This window comes from Salvia miltiorrhiza, chromosome 2, assembly GCF_028751815.1.
Source record: "Salvia miltiorrhiza cultivar Shanhuang (shh) chromosome 2, IMPLAD_Smil_shh, whole genome shotgun sequence".
Lineage (NCBI taxonomy): Eukaryota > Viridiplantae > Streptophyta > Magnoliopsida > Lamiales > Lamiaceae > Salvia > Salvia miltiorrhiza.
In genome coordinates this window covers 64912022-64918021 of record NC_080388.1, presented here as the reverse complement: position 1 = coordinate 64918021, position 6000 = coordinate 64912022, and positions in this window count along the sequence as shown.

Below are 6000 nucleotides of genomic sequence, written 5' to 3'. Positions count from 1 at the left end.
TGGGGAAATTAGTTAGAATGAATGGTTGTTAATTGCGGAAATTGGAGTGGACGATTGATTTCTGGAGCCGGCTTGATTCGCCCTTTCTCAGTCACCGATTTTCCATAAACAGAGTTATTGAGAGAGAGAGAGAGAAAGCTGCAATTCTATTGATTACTATTTTAGCATTTACTTGTTTTCAATTAGCGGATGAGAGGCCTGACATTAAAGAGGCAGCACAGCAGATTGAGGAGGTGAGGGAGAGAGATACAATTTGAATTTAATTAGAGCTAATTGATTAAGAAATTAATTAAAATCGCGCAATTTTGTACAAATGTTCTTGAATTCACAACCAAGTTTATAAATTCACAACTGAATTATCGGTGTTGGTTGTGAATTCACAATTGAAATAGTGTTGATTGTGAATTCAAATTTTATTGGTTGTGAATTCACAACTTGAAAAAATGTTGGTTGTGAATTCAAATTTTATCGGTTGTGAATTCACAACTTGAAATAGTGTGGGTTGTGAATTCACGCGAATTCACAACTAACACTATTTATAGTTGTGAATTCAAACTTTAAAACTTGAATTCACAACCCACACTATTTCAAGTTGTGAATTCACAACCGATAAAATTTGAATTCACAACCAACATTTTTTCAAGTTGTGAATTCACTGGTTGTGAATTCGTGGGTATTTGTAAAATTTTTATATGTAAGGGTAAAATGGTAAATGTGGGTATTTTTTAAAGTTTTTATATTAGTGGGTAACATTTAGTTTTACTATATAAAAGTGGCTATTTTCAAAATCCACTCTTAATTATATGTGTGGATGTAATCAGGTAGTCGAGTTGAGCAACAAACTAACTCATTTGTAATTAGATCAGATTCATAAGTTGAGTCGACTCATTTTGCACACTTTTTGATGTATATGTACATATCTAGGACTGTAAATGAACAGAGCTACTCGCAAGCTATTCGAGATTCGGCTCGAAAAAAGCTCGTTCGGAGCTCGATTCGATAATAAACGAGCCGAGCTCGAGCCTAATTTCGAGCTCGAAATTTTTATCGAGCCGAGCTCGAGCCTGACAGTGCTCAGCTCGTTGAGCTCGCGAACATGTTCGAATTCGATTGTTCGCGAACATGTTCGCGAGCCTGTTCACGAACCTTCAGTCGAGCCTTCAATCAAGTTAGTACACAAGCCTTAAACGAATCGAACTCGAACTCGTGTAACATATTAATTAAGAAGATTTTCTTAAATTTATAACAAATTCGAGCTTGAACATCATATATACGAACATCTAACGAGTTGAGCTCGAGCTCAAGCTCGAATTCGATATTATCGAGCATCACCCGAGCCGAACTCGAACCGAGCCCAAGCTTAGTAAGTGGATGACGAGCCGAGCTCGATCATCAAGATAAAAGCTCGAATCGAGCTCGAACACCCGAATATTTAAACGAGCCGAGCTCGAGCCTACTAGTATTCGGCTCGGCTCGGCTTGTTTACAGCCCTAATTACTGTATACTAAAAAACTTCTTAATTAAACAAGTGTAGTTCAATGGATATGTGATATGCATGTATTCCTCCTCCTAGTACTATCAGGGGCATTTACTTTTAGGATGTGTTTGCTTTTTATCCCTCTAAATAGAAGGATAACAAAAATTTATGTCTTTAAATATCTCATTTCTTATCCCACATTTTACACAAAAGAGAAGTTAACAATTTTTTCTTCATTATTTTCACTTCAAGGAGGGATAATATTATCCCTCCATTTTGGTGTGATAATATTATCCCTTTTTAAAATGAAAATAAGGAAGAAAAAATGGTGAACTTCTCTTTGTATAAAATGTGGGATAAGAAATGAGATATTTAAAGGCATAAATTTTTGTTATCCCTTTTTTTCCATCCATCAAAGTGAACGCACCCTTAATGATCGGAATATCTCAAAGTTTTAATCCATCTAAATAATTAAAAGATTAACTTTATAAATTATTTTTATCTATTAAGATTAATCCTTCAAAGTAAACGTCTCCTTAGGAGCATTTTCTTTGCACGATTGATTAATTTTATCCTCAAAATTTAATTTCTCCAATCACACATTTTTAATAGGATAAGAATCAAACAAAACCAGCTTAAATGATAGAAACAATTAAGAGCCTTTAGATATCCCAAAAATTCAATCCATCAAAATAGACAAAAAATTAACATTACCATTTTTATCTATCTAAGACTAATTTTTTAAAATAAACGCCTCTTTAGCAAATTTCGAATAATGTCAATTAACTTTGATCATTAATTCAATCCAACATGTGAACTCAATTAGACAGGTCGAACAAAATTCATATCAATAAGCCCACATTTGGGCCCAATATGGGGGATATTGCGAGCTTGTTTCTTCGATTAATTATTTCTCGTTAGTTATTGACTTGATCGTTGTAGATCCTTTCTTCAACATATTCACAAGTGTTTTTAGGAGAATTTTAACGTGTTTGTAGTTCTCAGTTTGATAGGCTAGTTTACGTTAGTTTGTTAATTAGTCTGGCATTTACTCGGTGTTTGATAGCTTAGGCAAATAATCAATTTGGCCCGCAGCAGCCCGAAGGCCCGCAGTAATTCGGCGGTTTCATCTCGTTCAATAATCCAGCGGAGGGTGCCCGTTAACTTTAATCTGCTGCTACAGTGCAAGTTTAAAAAATTCAAATTTCATTATTGCCCTTCCAAAATCGATTAAAAAAAATTGAGAACAGCAAATCATCCAATTTCTTCGTCATTGTCATGGAGAAGGGCTCCGAACATCTGGTACGAATTTAATTCCACCGATGCTATCTATATTTCTTCTTCCATTCTTTCTTCTATGAGTTTCGATTCCGACAATGCATGCTTTAATTTTTTACAAATTTCAATTTCCTTGTCTGGTGTTAGAAATTATGTTTCGCCGATGATTTCATTGTGCTTGTTAATTACAGATTAAAAAAAATGGATCTTGGACAAGAACCGTGATGACAGTTGTTTTGGTGCTCGCATACAAGATCCTGGTGATTACGACTGTGGCGGGCGCCCTAGACTACGGCGGCGATCAAGAGCTTGAGATCAAACAAGATCGAGATGACGGCTCTTCAAGATTACTTCATCGAGGATAGAGAAACGGAGAGCAGCAAAACTTTGCAGTCGGCAACAACCACCTCAAGTTGACAGACTTTTGTTAGTTTGTTATTGGCTTATTGCTGCATTATTTTCTTTGCTAGTTTTGTTTGTTGTGTTTGTGATGAACAAGAATAATCTTGCTGTGTTTGTGTATTCACATTTTGAGTTAACCTCATTTTGTGGTATTTCGGAGCGAATAGAATGATGATTTTGTTTTGTTTTGTTTTTTAGAGGGAATATGCAATGATGGAATATGACTTTATATTGGTTCAACTTGTGATCATAACATGATAGAACTTTTATCTTTCACTCCATTGTTTGTTGACAATGAAATGGATTTTGCTCTTATATTTCCATCTCAGACGACGAAATTGAAATGCAGAAGTGAAGGGTACGCTGGGCATTTAGAATAAGTTTCAAGGACAAGCTTGTAATTTCAATGATGAAACCTGCGAATAGACTTGACTACCGAACACTTGAAAATATTAATCTAGCATTCAAACCAACCTATCAAACACAAGAAAATGCTATTAGTCATGCCTTACCAACAATGGGACCTCTAGTTTAAAACAACCAAGCCCAATCCAACCAATGCTACCAAACTATTAGGTTGCTAGTACTCGTTATCCCGGACAAATTTGACGCCCCCTTTAGTAATTTTTGGATTTTCTCCAACAATTATTATTATTATTACATTAGAAAATAGTCGAACTTTGACCCTATATATGATGACCATTTAATCCGAATATATTACAAATATAAATATACTTATTTTCGTTGTTTAATTTATAGTTCAAGTTAAAATTAATTTAATTTCAATCAAAAGTTGACGTGTCTCCTCCAACGATGATGTGACAAAGGGCTGCACCGTTGGAGCATCAGGTTGGCTTTCATCTTCTTTAGCAGTGCCGCTCTGCTTAGCGGACAAGCAGAGGCTACAAATTTGGCTTCAGAGTATAGGTTTTGTTATTTGAGATTGAGAATCAATAAACTGTTCCACTCTTCCTCCACTTAAAAATTACAAACATAATTCCTAACTATGAATGCAAGCAACTGAATGTTTCCACAATTTTTAATTAACCATCAAAAATAGGTTTGATCGTGAAATTAGTCTTCACTTGTCAATTACGGATAAAACAATACTTTAAATAAAAAAATTGTGTGTGTGTGTTTTTATTTATTTATTTATTTATTTTCATTTTTTATTATTATTTACCATCTAAAAGTGACTATTTGTTATAGAACTATTGTTTGCACATATATAAGGCCCTTTTATGCTGTATGCATTAATCATAATAGTTCCTCTCATTTTCACAAAAAAAATTAGTAGTTCTTATTAGAATCATACGCCTATCTATAGTCCTCATTTTATTATAATAGCCTCATTTTATAAAAAATAATTATAAATTTATCATTTTATTCTATAACTCATAGCCCTAAATTAAAATCCCTATTACTACATAGCCCGAAATTAAAAGGGTGTTTAATCACTTTTATCCTTTAATCACTATTTTTTTTAATAATCGTGTCCAAAAATATGGAGACATATTTAATGGAACGAAGGGAATATAATATTATATTGGTTTAATTTTAATTTAACTTGTTTGACATCGACATTAATAATTACTACTTCCTCCATCCACCACTTCGTGTTCTAATTTGTTATTTTGATATATCCTTTAATTTGTGTCTTACCTATTTTTAATAACTACTAGTACGCCCCTCCCGTGCGGTGCACGGGCCATGAAATATTTATTTTATTTTAAAATTCTAAATTATATAAAAATATCATCATTTATGAATTAAATTAATTAATAGCAAAAAATTATGTTAATTTAAATATTTGTATTTGATTTAAAATAGTGTATCATAATTATTTTATCAACTTAATGAGTAAGAGTATAATTTTAAATTAATTGAGTATTGTATAATAATAAATAAATTTACATATAATTTTTTGTTATTTGATTATTATTTTCTATTAAAATTAAAATTAATAAATATTTTTATAATATTGTCTCGATATTTGTTGATAATAGTGTATCCTATTTTTTAATTAAATATTTTTATGTTATGTTTGATAAAATAATTCAACAAATAAACTCAATATTTTTTTATATATCAAAGAAAAAGAGAAGAGAAATAAATTTTGTAGGAGAAAGAGATACAAATAGAGATAATATAATAACAACTTGAGCTGAATAAAGAGAAAAAAAAATGTAGAAAAAGAGAGGAGAGGGAAAAATAATTATTTTAAAATTTTAAATTATAATAACTTATTTATTTCAAATTCATATTTACTGAATTTGACATCAAATTGAAGATCTTATCACGATCTTTAATTTGAGATACATATCGAATATATTTTCATAAATCAAATATGAAGATTTTTAGAAAATCAAAGAACTATGAAAAATAGAATAGAAGAGAGAGAAATTTAGAATTGGAATGAGGAAAGAGAAAATTTGAAAAAAAATGTAGATTTGTGTTCTTCTATTTATGCTCTTATTTGTACGTAACTTCTATCTTAGTTATTGTTTTCTCTCTCATCTCTCCCCTCTCTCTTTTAATTTCTAAAATATTGTCCTCAATTCATGTTGTAATTGCAAAAATACCATAAAATTGGTGGGAAAAAAATTGGTGTTTTATAGTATTATATATAGATTAGTAACTTTTTTTTTAAAGTTGTGTTTCCTTCTCTACTCAACAAATAAATAATATTTAAAAAAAAAACTCATGTTCATTCTCCTAGAATACAAATTGGTGGACGGAGGGAGTATATATCTAAGATAAATTCAATAATGATAAAGGATGTTCTAAATATATAATCATAATTTGTCCTTTTGTTTGTTTTTTTTAATTGGAAAATAGCCAAT